Raw genomic sequence first — 16600 nt, 5'->3', positions numbered from 1 at the left:
GTGAGGGAAGCCCTGTGGCTTACAGGGCAGGAATTCTGCCTTCACTCTGCCTTTTACCCCTATGACCCTGAGTGAGTTGCTTAGCTGCTCAGTTTCAGTTTCCTCATCTATTCAATGAGAATAATAGTCCTGCCTTTTCCAAACACTATCAGGTAATGATTAAAAGCATGGCCTCTGGAGCCAACTACTGATATTCAAATCCAACTCCATCAGTTACTACAGACTTGGGCAAGTTTTTTAAGCTGTCTGGGCCTCAGTTTCTTATCTGTAGAAGGAGGTAAATAATAGTACCCACCTCAAAGGGGCGTTGTGGGCATTCAAAAAATTACTTCATATAAAGTGCTTGGAACAGTATTTGGCACTTTCCAAGTGCAGTATAAATACCATTTTTATTGGTGTGAGGATAAAAAGTACCATATTGGCATTGCCTCATGGAATAAACAGACATCTACTGTTACGTGAAATTCAAGGCCTGTATGTCCCCTAACAGGTGCTTGATAAAAGTTCCCTCACCTTTCCCACTGCAGAGAACTCCAGTCCATGTAAAGTGCACGCTTACAGTGAGCTGTGTACTAGCACATGAGATGTGGAAGCACTAGGCTGTCACAGGTAAGAAGGGGCATAAGCAGGGTACTTAGGTTTTGGAGTTTAAAACAATGAGTTAGAGACCATGATGGAGTAGTGTTATGACTGAATTATGTCCCCCCCCAAATTCAGATATTGAGGTCCCATAACCTGCAGTATCTCAGAATGTGATTGTGCAATACTGTGGACTTGATTCCTAGTCCCAACTCAGCCTAGTGACATAGCCAGCAAAGGCCTGGGAAGGCAGCAAGGTCCAGATCCTGACTCAGGCAGCCTCTGTCTCAGTCACTGCTTGTGGCCACTCTTCCCTTCACTTAGGGGAAGGGAAGGGCTATCTCATCAGCACAGCCAGTCTATTACTGCTGATGAGCTCACCGGACAAGCCAAATCTTCCATCTGGCCCAGGGCTGGGCTCCTGAGACCAAGCAAACAGTCCACTGCAGGTGTGTGTGATGGAGGAAGACCACCAGGGGAGTATCATTTGAGGGGAGCCAAAAGCCCAATGGCATACAAGTATGAGTACACACACGGACATTCACTTTTCCAGTAGCTGAAATTACCATAACTAAGGTGATTTCTTAGCGATCTTCTCTGGAAGACACATTTTTTTTTCTTCTGCTCTGTGTGGCTTGTGAGGATCTTAGTTCCCTGACCAGGGATTGAATCCCGGGGCCACATCAGTGAAAGCTCCAAGTCCTAACCACTGGACTGCCAGGGAATTCCCTGGAAGACACATATTTTAGAATCAGAAAATTTGAGCTGGGAGGGCCCTTCAAATCCTCTAGTCTCGGGATGAGACTGGCTTAGAGATATTTGTTTGACCCACACGTTTTTTGGTTTTTTAAATTTTTTGCCTACATTGGATCTTCGTTGCTGCACATGGTCTTTCTCTAGTTGCGGCAAGCGGGGGCTACTCTTCATTGCGGTGTACGGGCTTCTCATGGCGGTGGCTTCTCTTGTCGCAGAGCACGGGCTCTAGGCACATGGGCTTCAGTAGTTGCAGCACACGGGCTCAGTAGTTGCATCATGCGGGCTCAGTTGTTGTGGTTCACAGGCTTAGTTGCTCCGCGGCATGTGGGATCTTCCCAGACCAGGGCTCGAACCCGTGTCCCCTGCATTGGCAGGAGGATTCTCAACCACTGTGCCACCAGGGAAGTCCCCCACACAGTTTTTTAAACATTGGGAGATTTCACATACACATCCAGATCCTTAGCATCTCTTGAAGAGTCAAATGCTCTGGACAGCCTAGGTCAGCATTTCCAACAGGCAACAGCTGCCCATTTAGAGAGAGTCTACAGGTAGCAGTCAGGACAACCCCATCATATTGGATTCACTCATTTACTTTAATCTCCCGATTCTGTAGGCATATGAGTTTGCAACCTCTAGTCCAAATATCCTTTTTTTAAAGGTGAGAAAACTGAGGCCCAGGGAGGTCAAGTGATTTGCTTAAGGTCACATAGCAAATTAGCCACAAAGCCAAGACTAGAACCCAAGCCCAGAGCTCTTCCCGCTTGGACTGTTCAGCACCCCAGCCAGACTCTATTCTGACTGTGCTGCACTGGTCGTTAAGTTTTTTTTTTAAAGTTGCCCGTGCATCTAGACACTGTCGATACTATGGTGAACAACTCTTGTATCACTCTACTGAAGAATCAATGAAAGGGAATAAAGCCGGAGGAATTAAGGTAGAGATCAGGAGGAAATTTCTGGCTCTTCAAATTATGAGAGCTGGCAATAGGCCACCCTGAAGTCTCCTTTGCTTGAGACATACCTCATCTGCTTGGTCTGAGGAAGAAGAACACCTTGTGAGTCCCTGCAAGGGCTCTAGAGGAATCAGTTCTTCTATGTTCTCAAAAGAGCTGTCACGGGATTCAGACATCCCCAGTATGGCTTGAGCCTGCAGTGTTCCCAGCATTTTGCCCTATGTCCCTGCTCAGGTGAGGCATTACTGAGTCACTTGTGAGCCTGAGTTTCAGGCAGTGAGATGTACGTTTGAGCACAGAGGCCGTGATTCACAGCTACAGGGAATCAGGGAATTTCCCTCTCTGGCTCCCAGGCAACTCTTACCTGGTGAGGAGGGGTCTTTTTCACCACCCTGTGGCTTTAGCCTCTGCAGTATCAAACATATGACAATAAAGCCCAAATGTGACCCAAATCCCACCCTCTCCTTGGCAGAGTAGAGGGCATGGCAACTGGAACCTTTCCCAATGGCTCGCTATAGTGGAGAGTGTTCCTGGAATCAGTGACAACGAATAATCTCAGAGACTGGGCTGCACGTCAGTGGAGCTGCTGAAGAAGGGGTATTAGGGACTTCAAGCTAAACAATTCAATTCTGTGCTCTCTCAGAGGAACTCAGACCCCAGCCAGCCTCTGGAAGGCAATTCTGGAACCCATCAGGTCTACCCCCAGTCCTTTCTGTGCCCTGGTTTATCTCTGGCTCCATCAAGTGTTTCAAGGTACTGGGGCCACAGGTGGGCCTAACGCATTGCCTGAACAACAACCTAAATTGTAGTGCACATTGGTGTTGCCCCTTCCTCTGTCCCCTTACCCTCCATAGACTGCATCCCAGAATGAAATCCAAATCCTAGAATCACTGAGATTTCTGCAACGGAAGCTGCAGTAGAAATCCATAAATGAATCTCACTTTCCAACCCAGACAATGAAACAGACTTTGGCTTGGGACTTTAGGAGAATTGCCCACTAAAGTGTTCAGAATTATTTGTTTCTGACTCTCTTCTTATCCTTGGACCAAGCTGAGCACTGGTACGTGTTCTCAGAGAAGCAGCTTTCTTTATTCCAAACTTGGATCTGTATAAGAGGAGGAGGAGGAAAAAGAAGGCTCAGTAACTCCCTTGGAAGTATGTTGCCCACCTGGGGCCCTCGCTCCAAACTTCTTCCCTTCAGCACCAATCTAACAGTCCACTTCCATCTCCCCTGGCAAAGAAAGTTGTCACTGGACCTGCAGATAAAAGAGCCAAACAAGAAGTTACAAGTACCATGAACATGAGGGTTCATAGTCCTGATTTCAAATATGTTTCCCTGTTGGGACAGAGCAGTGTCTTGACTTTGGTCAGCACCAAACTACCTATCCTGTGATTATCTATGGCTATGAGATCGTGGATATGAAAGCTCTCTGAAATTGGACAAGCGCTGTGTGGATGGGAGGGCTTCTCACTGCTATTATCTGCTTTTTGTTTCCTCCTGTAAATCATTCTCTCCAGGCCTCAGTCAAGTCCTTGAGGGCAGCAAGGCACAGGCCAGACAGGAACTCCTGTACGTCAGGAGCTCCTGGCACAGGGCTAGGGGCAGGGTGATCTCCGTGAGCAGCGGAGAATGTGTTGACTTCAGAAAAATGAGTTACCTGGGGATACAGGATCATTGGGGGTCAGTGAGACGAAAAACTGGACTTCTGTTCAATAAGACTGATTGACCAAATGTGTTTTATCTTGTCTCCCTCCCCAGGCCATTCCAGTAAAATGACAATGAAGGAATAAAAAAAAAAGATTTTAACCCACAAGGTTAAGAGAGGACAAAAGCACAGGCGGGGAGATAAGATGGATGAAAGATTTCAACAGAAAATATTAGGAGATGAAATATTATGTTAACAAAAATAAGGAGTGGGGAGGGCTGATATTTTGATTATAAAGATTTCAGTACTATTTAATTTTTAAAGCAGATATATATAAAATTTAAGAAAAATATTATTATCAGTATTTTTTTTTAAAGAAAGAAGAAAGAGCACCTGCGACTCAGGAGAGACCTGGGTGTCAGATCTTTCTTTGGTACTTGGTGACACGCAGAGCTTGTCACCGTCGCTGAGCCTGAGCCCCTTTATCTGAAGGAGTTGAACAAATCCCACAATCACCTTCCAGTTCTAACAATTCCTAGTTCTACAAGTAAATTATAGAGGCAGCACTGACGTCCTCAGAAAAACAACCTGTGCTTTGGAATTAGTCAAAAGTTGTCTCAGATTTCCCCTCTTTCAATTCCTAGCTGTGTGAGCTGGCTGGGCCTCAGTTTACTCAACTCATGCATGAGGATACTGCCTATTTCTCAGGACTGACAAAAGGATTAAATGAAATAAGTAAAGCAACAAATAAGTAAAGCAGCAAATGTATGTTTTCTCCACTGCTGCACCTCCCGTATTTAGGCAAGGATCCGGCACAGTTCTGGGCACCAGGCATTGGTTTAATTAAAACCCGAAGAGTTCAGAAATGGGTTACTCTTATATTTATTCTTGGGGCAGGGAGAACGTGAAGCACCTCATTTCTGTTGATTGTATTAGGGGCAAGGTCCAAGTGTGGATATCAGAGCCTAGTATAATTCCTTTGAGGAGAGGTAGCTAACTAAAGGGCAGACAAGGGAGGGCATGAATGAGAGGTTCTTTGACCAAGTACCCTCCATCCTGCCACCCCTCCACTGTGGGAACTTTCTCTTAACAGTGTCCACGTACACAGCCTCAACCTAGACTAGCCTCCTATTCCATTACCTATAGTTCTGCAGAAAAGGTAAAGATGGTGTCCACAGGGATTTCCTCTGTCTTGAGTGGCTCTGGACTGGCACACTGATTTTCCACACTATGGGCTGCCTTCCACACTAACTTCTCCTCATCACTTAAGACTTTGGTTGTATAGCATTCAAACAGGTCATTCAATCTGGATGCTGCTCCTAGACACCTACAGCTCGACCCCCCTCCTCAGTTACCAGAGTCTGAATCCCAATTTGTCTGAGTTGAACTGAGGCCTACAAGGTGATTAAATGCCATGGAGGGTTAGCCCAATCCAGGAAGAAAGGGAAGATGTACATACAGATATAAGAGTTCAGTGTTGATCTCGTGTAACCCCTGACCACGAGCACATCCGAGTCAAGATCAAAAAGGATTTATATCTTTTCTAAGACAGACCCAAACCAGAGCCCTGGGTCCATCCCACATGAGACACAAGCATCATTCCTTCATTCATCCTTCAGTAAATATTTATTCAGAGGCTCTTATATGCCAGACAAAATCCCTACCCTCATGAAACTTACTGCCTCCTATTGTTTTCTTTTATTCCTACTGAAGCCCTCTGTTTAAACTTTCACATGTGTATCCTTCTACTATTGTGGCCCCATCCTATCCCCTACCCTAATCTAGCCTAAGCCCCTTTGTGAGCTCTGATCAGTTTACTCTTCTGGTCAAAAACATTCTGTGATTTCCCAATGTTTATTGAATCAAGAAACTTGATTCACTCATCCAACAAATGTTTATTGTGTGTCTACTATGTGTCAGGCTCTGTTCTAGGTGCTGGGGATACAGCAGTGAGCAAGAGAAACAGATAAAAACTTCTGCTCTCATAGTGCTTATATTCTAGTGGGGGAGAGAGACAATAACCAAGATAAACATGTACGATAAGTAAAGCGTGTTAGTTGGTGATAAGTTCTAAGAACAATAAGGCAACAGGTCAGGAAGTGGAGGGGGTGAGGGAGAAGTAAAATTTTAGATAGACTAACCAGCAAGAAGAAGACATCTAAGTAAAGATCTAAGAAAATGAAGCAGGGAACCCTGGGGATAGCAGAGGGAATATGGGTCCAGAAAGAGAGGCTGGCAAGTGCAAAGGCCCTGAGGTAAGAGCACACTTTAAAGGATGAGCAGGGAGGTCAGAATGAGGCCCAGTGTCTGGCAGAGTGAGGAGAGAGGGGAGATGGTTGGCATGTGAGATCTGAGACCTAATAGCTGCAGGTTTTACTCTGATAGAGATAGGGGGCCACTAGGGGTTTTGAGCAGAAGAGTGACGTGGGGTGACTTGTTTTGCAGGATCACTCTGGCTGCTGTGTTTAAAATAAAGAGAAAAGAGAAAATGGCCAAGCAGGGAGATGAGTTGGAAGGCCCCTTGCTGGCCCTCTTCTGTTTGTCCAATCACATCTCTTACTATTCTGCTACCCTGTAGCCCTAACAGACTCTTCTTCCCTGAACACACTTTGCAGCTGCTGACCTATCATCCTTGATGAAGTGGCCTCCACTTTGAATAATAATAACACCTGGAATAACAGCTGCTACTTATCCAGCATCAATAATTCCATTCAATTTTTTAAAAAGTATTGTCTAATTTCACTTACAGACATTATCTCATTTAATGTTTATATTTTGTCCCCACGTATTGGAAAAGCTGAGGTTTTTTACAAGTTGCCACCAATTCGAAGGTCCCTGGGCCCAACCATAAGATAAAGAACAATTGATTCCCCTTTGGTCTCAAGTGGACCATTTGCATCTTTGAGGGTCTCCAGAACATGTGACCCTCTAGGCATTTCCTCACAGGAAGCCTGCACAAAGGGAGAGGGAGATGTTTAAGATGACCCTTAAATGTCAACATTAATTATCTGGATAGAAAAACAGAAGCAAAGGACATTTAAGGCAAAGAAAATAGCACTGCACAGGTTCAGAGGTACCACATGGGATGGTCAGGAAACTGCAGTTTACTGGTGTGTAGCATTTATAGGGATGCATTAGGCAGGAAACAGATCTGGAAGGCCTTGAATGGAATGTCATATCGAAGAGCTAGACTTTCTCCTATTTACAGTGAGGGAACTTTGAAGGGTTTTAGGTAAACAAACAAGTAAACAAAAATATTGTTTAAGCTTGAACAAGGTAAGAGTGTCCGGGAATGTTGAGGACTGTGTCTACTTGGAAAGCCTGCGTTCCTTTTAAAGGAAGCAGCCAGGGTTCTGGCTGATGGTTGCTGAACAGAAAGACAGGCCCAGTTTTGCCACTGGGAAATCTAGATTTTTATATAAAATCTTCCAATTTTTTATATGTTTGCAACAAGTTTTTTTAAAAATTTTGATTACTTATAAAATTTTAATTGTATATAAAACCCCGCATAGCAGCCACCCTCTGGGGGCTTCTGCCTGGAGTATAAGTAAGCTCCAGGAGGACAGGGACTTTGTCTTATTTCCACTGTGTTCTCAGTGCTTGCCACAGAGCCTGGCACACAGTAGGTGTTCATACATGTTTGCTAAATGTATATGTATGTGTTAGTTACTAGTATTCGTATTGTACGCTTGAGGAAACTGAGGCTCATGGAGGATAATAGATGACACGGGAAGTGGCCACACTCAGGTTCAAGTTCAAATCTCTGAACTTGGAAATAGACAAAATGTCTTGCAAGAAAGATGGATTAAGATAGTCTAAGAGTAGAAGAGTAGAAACAGCTCTTCGTCACACCCTTACACCGCCCCCCATCCCCTATCCAGGATGTGGGGACAGCTCAGATGTCCTGTGTGTGGCTCCCACTTGATTTTAACCCCCCTGGGAAACTTCTGATCCCGTTCTCTGGGACTGTTTTCCCTCTCTTATCTTATTCAGACCTAGGAATCAGAGATGAGGCAGCCCACTCACCACCTGTCCCTCCCCAGCACAGTGACATCTGTAAAACGTTGAGTTGCTAGCAGTAGCAGTTTCTTCTGGGTATTTCAAATCCAAACAAGGACCCACCAGATCTTGCTGGCCAGGATCCTGGACGACTAAATCCCTAGGGGTACCAGGTAGCTACAAGGCTTTTTCTGATCTAGTTCACTCTTTTACAAACATTATTAGCAGAGCTGCTCATGGCTGCTGCATACGTAGAAATGAAAGGAGGTGGGCTGTACAGCAGAAACTAACACAACATTGTGAAGTAATAAAAATTAATTTAAAAAAAAGAAAGAAATGAAAGGAGGTGGGAAAACAATAGAGCCAGTGAAGGGGGATTTGGGGAAATAGAATTTCAGTGGTTGAGGCTTCTAAAATCAGAGTCAGGCTAAGATCTACTCAGTTGACATAAAATCAATCCTTCCTTCCTTTCCCTCTTTCTTCCTCTCTTCCTCCCTTCATCAAATCAGACAGTAGTTTAGTCAGTCAAGAAACATTTGTTGTTCAGTGTTCAACAGACTCCCATAATTGGCAGGTGATGATTTGAATGATGCCCGTGAACTGTGTCACATTTTATTCATATATTCATACACTTTCAATTTATTAAGAAGGGATAAGGAGAGGAGACACTAGCGTGTTTTGCCAACTATTACAATTCGCAGGGGAAAGCTGTTGTTGTTCCTCTATACAATTCTGAGAGTAATTTACCAATTTCTGGACTCTTTCCAGAATCTTGTATTTGAAGGTACAGTCACCGCTCAGTGCTCTGCTTTCTGAACCAGAACCCCATGCACTGCATTGCTGGCCAGTCAGTTCATCTTGCACACATTCATTTTCCTTAAATGGATTTATTTTCAAGTCCATCAGGGGATTTTTCTTAAATTTAATCTTTAAAAGAGTCTTATCCAAGGTAAATGGATAAATTACCAGCTGGTAAATGGCGAGTAGGAAGCTGGCCAGGCCCGACCTGCCTGGCTCGGTGTCCTTTGCATTAGGTCATGGAGGGGAACCCAAGCTTTGGAATGTTAATCTTGCCCACGGGCCTGAAGTAATATCCCAGGATGTGAATGTGCATGACCATCTGTCTGTCCTGGGGGCGTGAAGAAGGCAAGACGCTCTGTCCTTGACCCTGACTGACTGAACCCAGGGGCTGGATCTGGAGGTTTAGGGGCCTGGGAACCTCTCTCTAAGTGCTTCAATGTCTGCAGGCCCCAAGAGTTTCGCTGTTTCATAGCAGGCATGGCCACCTCCCAGTTGCTATTCTGTGCTGTGGCAAGTGCCAGCTTGTCTTCCCTTCCCGCCCAGCCTGGGAAACCGGAGGCATTTCTAGCTCAGGCCCGGACCCGTCCTGGTGGCCTGGATTCCACCGCCTAGGCAGAAAGCTCATCTCAGCCCAGGGACCATTTCTCCCTGGGTTTTGTCACAGAGGAATTTCTATTCCAGCAGTTCAGGGCGATGGGGGTGGGTGGGTGGCCACAGGCTTCTTCTCTCTTAAGCTACAGAGTGGTGGGTGGATATCAGTGTGTAGAGAAGGACAGAGGGGAGGGAAGGGAAGCTTGAGACATTCCATCCCTGAGGTTGTTTCATCCCCAAATCCAAGGCAAATAAGGGAGTTGGGAAGGCTGGACTGTCTTCCCAGCAGCCCAGTCCTGAGTCCCTGAAAGGAGGACTTTCTCACATTCCTACAGGAGGGTGGGAAAGAGGCTGGGTCTGGGCAGGTCTGGAGAGCACCTGTTCCCTGTGGCTTTGGGAGAACACGCCCCGACTTGCTGAGCTCTCAGGTAGGAGTCTCTGGGTAGGAAGCCCAGCCTCTGATTGTGCAGGGGCTGTGTGTGCGTGTGTGTGTGCGACAAATAATTGTTTAGTGCATCCATGCGCTTTTTGCTTAAATGAAATTCAAATTTAACTGAACTTATCTGGCAACCCCAATATAGGAGGCAGGACTCGGTTGAACTGGACTGAGGCTGACACTCCATCCCCCTGTCTCTCCAATTTCAGGGAGGCAAGGGCCAGTTTCTGGACACATAACCCTGTTTTGACCTGCTCCCCACCCTGAAGCAAGAGAATTCCTTGGGCATTGCCTGTCCCACACAGCTAGGGCCCCTCGGACTTCAGACTTCAGTTCTGAAACTCCAGAGACTTTCATGTCAACCGGCAATGCTCCATCCTGGAGTCCCTTTGAAGATGAAAAGCTCTCCTGAGAACTGAAGTGCTCTGTTATTGTAATTAACATAATTAACAGCACTTTTGCTCATAGCCCTGTAGGAAACTGGGGGACTTTGCTTTTTGTAAGAAATACCTACCTCACTCTCCCAGGAGATGGCCAACCTCTTCTAATCCAATACGAGGGTAGATGTCCCTGCCAGCCCCAGTCCCTGCTCCCACCTACCCTGACTTAGCCTTGTCTTTTTCCTTGTTCAGATGGTTTTTCACTACAACAAGGCACCCGGCTCTCCAGGCACAGTAGCCACCCTCTCCCGGGAGATGTCTGTGCCTCCTTGATGAATGGTAAAGCCCGGAGTAAAGCCTTTTGGTAAATGGTAAAAAGCCTTCTGTCCGGTCTACCCTAGCTCTGGAACGGACAGAAGGGGTGCCAGCTGCTGCCATCTCACTTCTCAACCCAAATGCCCCGACCACTAGGAGCAAACTCTTCCTTGATGCCAGGAATCAGGTTGTTGCTGTGTAGAGTGGCCATGTGGGAGGTATATAACATTTCCTTCTGAAGGTAGCTGGTCACACAATGGTAACCAGGGCAGCTAAAGGTCATGCCCAGAGGCCTTGTCCAGAGTCTGTTGTCTTCATTATTTATTTCCAGGGGTGCATCCTTCTGCTTTCCCCAAGGAGGTGATCAACTCTTGCACAGGAAGAGCCAGAGCATTCCATTCCCTAAAGGCGTAGCGTAGAGGAGATGCTCAGCATTACTAGTTGGGTTGCGAAAAATGGATGTTTGTGATAGACCAAAGAAGCATGTCTGCCTCTCTCTGCATTCCCAGGGCTCTCAGCAGCTCTCTCTGGGTTTCCTGACATACCTACTGTATGAGTTTTATCTGGCCTGTTATGTGATTGTAAAAACGTACAGAAGTGTTCTATGTTGTTACTATTGGCAGTGCAAGGCCTCTGCCCAAACTGGCTGAAGGTTCAAGAATTTTAGACAGTTGACTCTGATGACGGCTAGAGGTTATAAAATTTCCCTGTTACCCCAAATCTGTCTTCAACATCTTGGTATTGTCCTACCCTAGACTCTTAGGAAATCACAAGAAGGAAAATTAGAGTCCTGGACCTCTGTAGAATGTGCTCTCAGGTCTTTATAGCCTGTTCCTCTCCCCACAACATACACAAACACACTCATCCGTGAGTGGCAGAGTCAACTCCTCCCCACCTTCCTATTTCATTCAGTTTAATTTAATAGGAACTTATGCTTAGACAGCAAATGATGCTCAATAACAATAATGGCTCATATTGAGCTTTGTAGATCTAGTCTCTTTGAGATTCAGAGTCACCAGAACATGTCAGATGAACTAGAGGGGCCCTGACAAGGCTCAGTGACAGACAGTTGTGACAAGGCCACTGAAATGACCTTCACCGTAAGACAGTAGTGACCTAGGGCCTGGAGCCCATCATAGGGGTGAGTTGGCTCTGGGAACGGCATGAGGCTGACGCTGAAGCCTCCTTCCAACCCACCTGCCTTGACACTATGGGTGTGCCAAGGGAAATGGCCATGCACTCATCAAGTGAAGAACTCGGACCCTAAAGAGCTATACCACTGGGAGCTAGTGGCATGCCTGAGACTGAGTATAACAAATTGGGGGGAGCTGGGGGAGGGCACAGGGAGAGCTGGGGAGAACGTCTGCTCTCGCCCCCTGGAGCACAGCCAGGCTTCAGCAGTGACTGCTGATGAATGTAACCAGGACTGACCCTTTGGACTGGGTCAGCATCATTGAGAGACTTGGCCAAACCAGAGGGAAGACTGAACTCCTTGCTAATCTACTCATGGAGAAACTTGGTGTCTTAGTCCATTTGGGCTGCTATAACAAAATACCATAGACTGGGTGGATTATAGACAACAGATATTTATTTCTCACAGTTACGGAGGCTGGGAAGTCCAAGAAGATTTGGTGCCTGGTGAAGACCAACTTCTAAGTTCTTAGAAGGCCATCTTCTTGCTGTGTCCTCCCATGGTGAAAGAGACGAGGTTGCTCTCTGGAGTCCTTTTCATAAGGGCACTAATCCCATTCATGAGGGCTCCACCTTCAGGACCGAATCACTTTCCAGAGGCCCCAGCTCCTGCTACCATCACATTGGGGGTTAGGATTTCGACATATGAATTTGGGAATGGGGCGCGGGGACACAAATATTCAGTCCATTGTACTCAGTGTCATTGGGATTCATACTTTAAGAGAGACTTGGTCCCTTTAGTTAAAGGCTGAAGTACAGGGACAACTCTGAAGAGCAGTTATTCTTCAAATAATATATACCCTTCATAGGAAATAAACCTTAACTATCTTTTCTAAGAGAAAAGGCTAGTGTTTTCTTCATTTTTGAATCAGGGCTACACAATTGTCTCATTTTATTTTTCTTTTAATGATTCTTCACGGTCTTTTTGTTTTGGGAAGAACAAACACTGGTTCCTGGGTATATTCCTGGCTGGTTGAAGAGAATGTCCTCCTTGGGTCCCAGCTAACAATGCTCAACACTTACCCATGCTGCCCTCATCTCTTTTCCTGCCTTGTCCCAGATACATTCACTGTCATCCACCCCAGCCATCGAAGAGACTATAGTACAGTTACTTTAGGATTGGAGGACACAGTGATCCAAACATTCATCTGGCTCCCAAATCCCCTCTTCAGGCAGAGCTGGAGGAGCTCTAAGTCTGCAGAATGAAGGTAGTCCGCCTTCAACACTGACTTAACAAGCAGCTTTGCAATCTGCCTTTGTGGAATTTTCAGTGCAAGAATTTATGGTAAACTCATGAAGGACATCTTTAGCTGCAAACTTTATTTCTAAAAATTTTAGTTCTAGTCAGAATAAATGCACAGAGAGGAAAACAAGGAGAAAGAAAAACCACAAGAAGATGCTAGAAATCTTCTTCATGAGAAATGTATGGTTGTTCAATATGTGAAAGGCTGACATTCTTGGGGCTTCACTATCTGAATAAGAAAAGCTGCCTCCAAAATAGAAGGTAAATCATCGCCCAAGGAAAAAGATTAAGATCACTGAAGCCTCCCACACCAGATGTAACAGGCTGGGCAGTTAAGCCTGTGATGGGAGAACCACACCGGGGAGTGATTTGCTAACAGTCAAAAGTGGGAGAACATAGCAGTTGCTGTCAATTTGGGCTAAGAGGCAATTATAGATTCAATTTCATTCAAGATGGTAATTCTTAACTTCATTTTTTTAAATGTAGGACCGTAGTCTATATCCTGAGGATTTTTCCCCACTTCTTTTCTCCTAAAGAAAAGCATTCTCATAAACTGTCATGTAGGTTAACTGGTGGTGCTCAGAAGAGTCATGAATTTTACAGGCAAAATGGCACGTAAAAGGTGAATGAGAAAAAAAAGAAAGCATCACATTTAAGTCAGGTCATCGCAGCCTGGATTAATCACTCCTCCTCTGTTCTCTCGGTGCATGGCTCATACTTTCATTCAAGAATTTATCATGTTGTGATGTCATGGACAATCATCGGCTTCTAGGACTCCTCCTTCCCTCAGGACTCAGCTCCCTGAGGCCAGGGCCTCTGTTTTATTCTTTCTCATAAACTCCCTTGCCACTCCGTATATGCCCAGTGTACATTAATGCGCTATCAGTGATTACTGAACAAATACCCTCCAGGTCCTATACTAGTTCCAGTGGCATATATGAAGCGTAAACTCATTTTGTACTTACCGTGATGGAGATTTGAATCCAGATCCAGCTGAGTCCAATACCCTTGGTCTTAAGCCCTTTGTAAACCTGCCTTTCCTGAGAAGGATTGATCAGTGAATGGGAGACGATATCAGCTTTCCTGCTCCCCAAATGGCTGCTTCTTCTCCATCACCTTGCTGGTTCTTCCTCATCCCCCCACCCAGCCCCTGAAATTTACAAGGCCCCAGGGTTCAGTTCTCAGGCTCCTTCTCTGTATTTACACGTCATGATCTCATTCAGTCTCATTTCTAGGCTGACCACTCCCATTTGGGCATCCTGGACTCTCCCCTGAATCCCAGATGTGCATGCATATTTGACTGCCTCCTGGACCTCTTCATTAGATGTCTAACAGCAACCTCAAATTTAATGTGTGATTTGAATGATCTTGACATTCTTTTTTTTGATATACCAAAGTAATAAATGCTGTTTATGACTCCTTTAAGTTTACATAGTGCTCCAACATATTAATACCCTCTGAGCTTCAAAAAACCAAATACATTTACAGGAGTATTATCAGTCACCAAAATGACAAGGAGGGAAACTTTACCTTGCGAGAATGCACAGATGTTCTCATTAAGGCAGTATTGACCCAGACGATCATTTTAGTATCTGTCAAGATGGATATAAGCGTCTCTGAGCCCCAGGAACAGAGGAAGAACAGAAGCAGTTAACAGCAATGGGGAGCACGGCCCATTAGCTTGGCCCCTACGATCCCCTCATGTTGTATCCACGCCCCACACAGGAACTAGCATGGATGGCGTGGATTTCACAAAGTGAATTCACTACAGTCTCCACTGAGGATAATTCTATGAGGAGAGACTTGAAATAGTAGTTTCAAGAAATGTTGAGAAGTGGGAGGAAGCCTTTGGTAAAAACATGAAAAAGTCTCCAAAGTCTTTTGGAAGTGGGCAGCATCAGTAGCAAATCAGCTGCTCCAGGAAGGCGTCGGAAAGGAAGATTTAATGTCCTTGTCACCCACACAGACGTCACCGTGATTTCGCTAAAGTCCAAATCGGTTCACATAACCCCCTTGCTTGAAATCCTTTAAGGGCTCCTCACCTTACATGGGATTGGGCCTCAATGCCCCAGCAAGGCACGCAAGGCCTTTAGTGGGCTGAATCCTCACCTGTCCGTCACTCCAACCTCTCTACTCCCACCCACCCACCTCAGCAACAGGGACCACAGAGAGTTCTCCAAACACATCTTTCCACCTTGCTCATGCTACTCCCACTCCCTGGAACCTTCTTTCCCAGGAAACCCTGACTCAGTGCATCCTCTGTGCAACTCCCCATGACCTTTCCTCTCTCCTCCACAGCAAGAGGAGCTCCTTTATCTTCTGGGTTCCTAAAACCCTTTGTAGACACCCTTCTAATCTATCCCATGACAACATAATTATTTGTTAATTGCTTTGTTTCCCCAAAGGTCTTCAAGGGGAAAGCCTGAGGTCTGAGCTTTTTAAATCCTTAATGCCTAACATTATGACAGGAACATGGTAACTGTTTAGAAAATGTTTGATGAATGAATGAAGGTTTGCCTGCTAAGCCTCTGCCAGAAAAATGTGAAAAACAGAATGTAGTTACACCAACGTTCCACTAGAGGGAGGGATGTAAAACTTTATCCCCTCTAGTGTAGCATTTTAGCCTTGTTCTCAGTCAGATGAATATAATCTGATAAAATATTTCAGTTTTAGGCTAGATCTAATATAAAACAACCTCTGATAAGCTTGAGGAAACGTAATTATTACAGGTCACTCTATGCCAGGCTCTGGGTTTGACAATGGGTAGTTCTTCTGGGTACAGATGAATAGAAAGGGTAGGCACTATATATAACAGTGTTTTACATTTTCAAGTTATGTAGAGTGCATTGAAACGCATTACAAAGCTTTTCTCTTTCCAGACATAATCTTGTTATCTAAAACATGCTCCACCTAGAAAGCTCATTGCTCCTTACACAATAAACGCTGTGGAATCCGATGACTACCCAGCTTTCTAATTTCCTGTTGCCCTATATATATCCCTCATATCCTGTCTTGAACACACACACATGCTGTTCATGAAGTCAGCTGAAACAATTCATACAGCCTAAAATCTAGAATCTAGATTAATCTCAAGTTCAATACCGATGTTCAATGAACGTGACAGACTGACAAACTCTCAAGGGCAGCAGATGACCCTCCCCCTCAGCCCCCCAACCCCCAGCGGCCCCAAAACCCCGACCGAGCTGCTTCCTTAGCACCCAGCATCTATCAGTTTAGCATTTATCACAGTGTCTCGTAACAGTCTGCATACTTATCCATACCTGGGTGAGGCTGAGAGCTCCTTGAAGAGGCTGGACTGGATCTTATTCTTGCCCCCAGCCTCAGCTGCTAGCACAGCACCTGGCACATGGTGTTTAGTACATTTTTTTAAATGAATAAATGAGCTCATTTCATTATACGGGTAGCAAGAGACTGATTTCTGCCAGCAGTCTCAGGAAGAGGCTGGATGGCTTTGGGGTGTATACAGACATGTACGCATACATGTGGTGGAGGAGACGGTCTGATTTGAGGCATCTAGCAGACAGATGTGTGGGTGCACACACACCTTCCCCAGAATCTTCCCAAATCAGTAGCTAAGGTGTCGGAGCTTTCATAATTAGAGAGTCATACCTTTGGATTATTTATGGCTCCTTGTCAACATATCTTGAACACATGTGCCCTTGTCATCACTTATATTATCACATAAATTTCAA

This window comes from Pseudorca crassidens, chromosome 2 (assembly GCF_039906515.1).
Source record: "Pseudorca crassidens isolate mPseCra1 chromosome 2, mPseCra1.hap1, whole genome shotgun sequence".
Taxonomy (NCBI): Eukaryota; Metazoa; Chordata; class Mammalia; order Artiodactyla; family Delphinidae; genus Pseudorca; species Pseudorca crassidens.
This window is presented reverse-complemented; position numbering follows the sequence as displayed.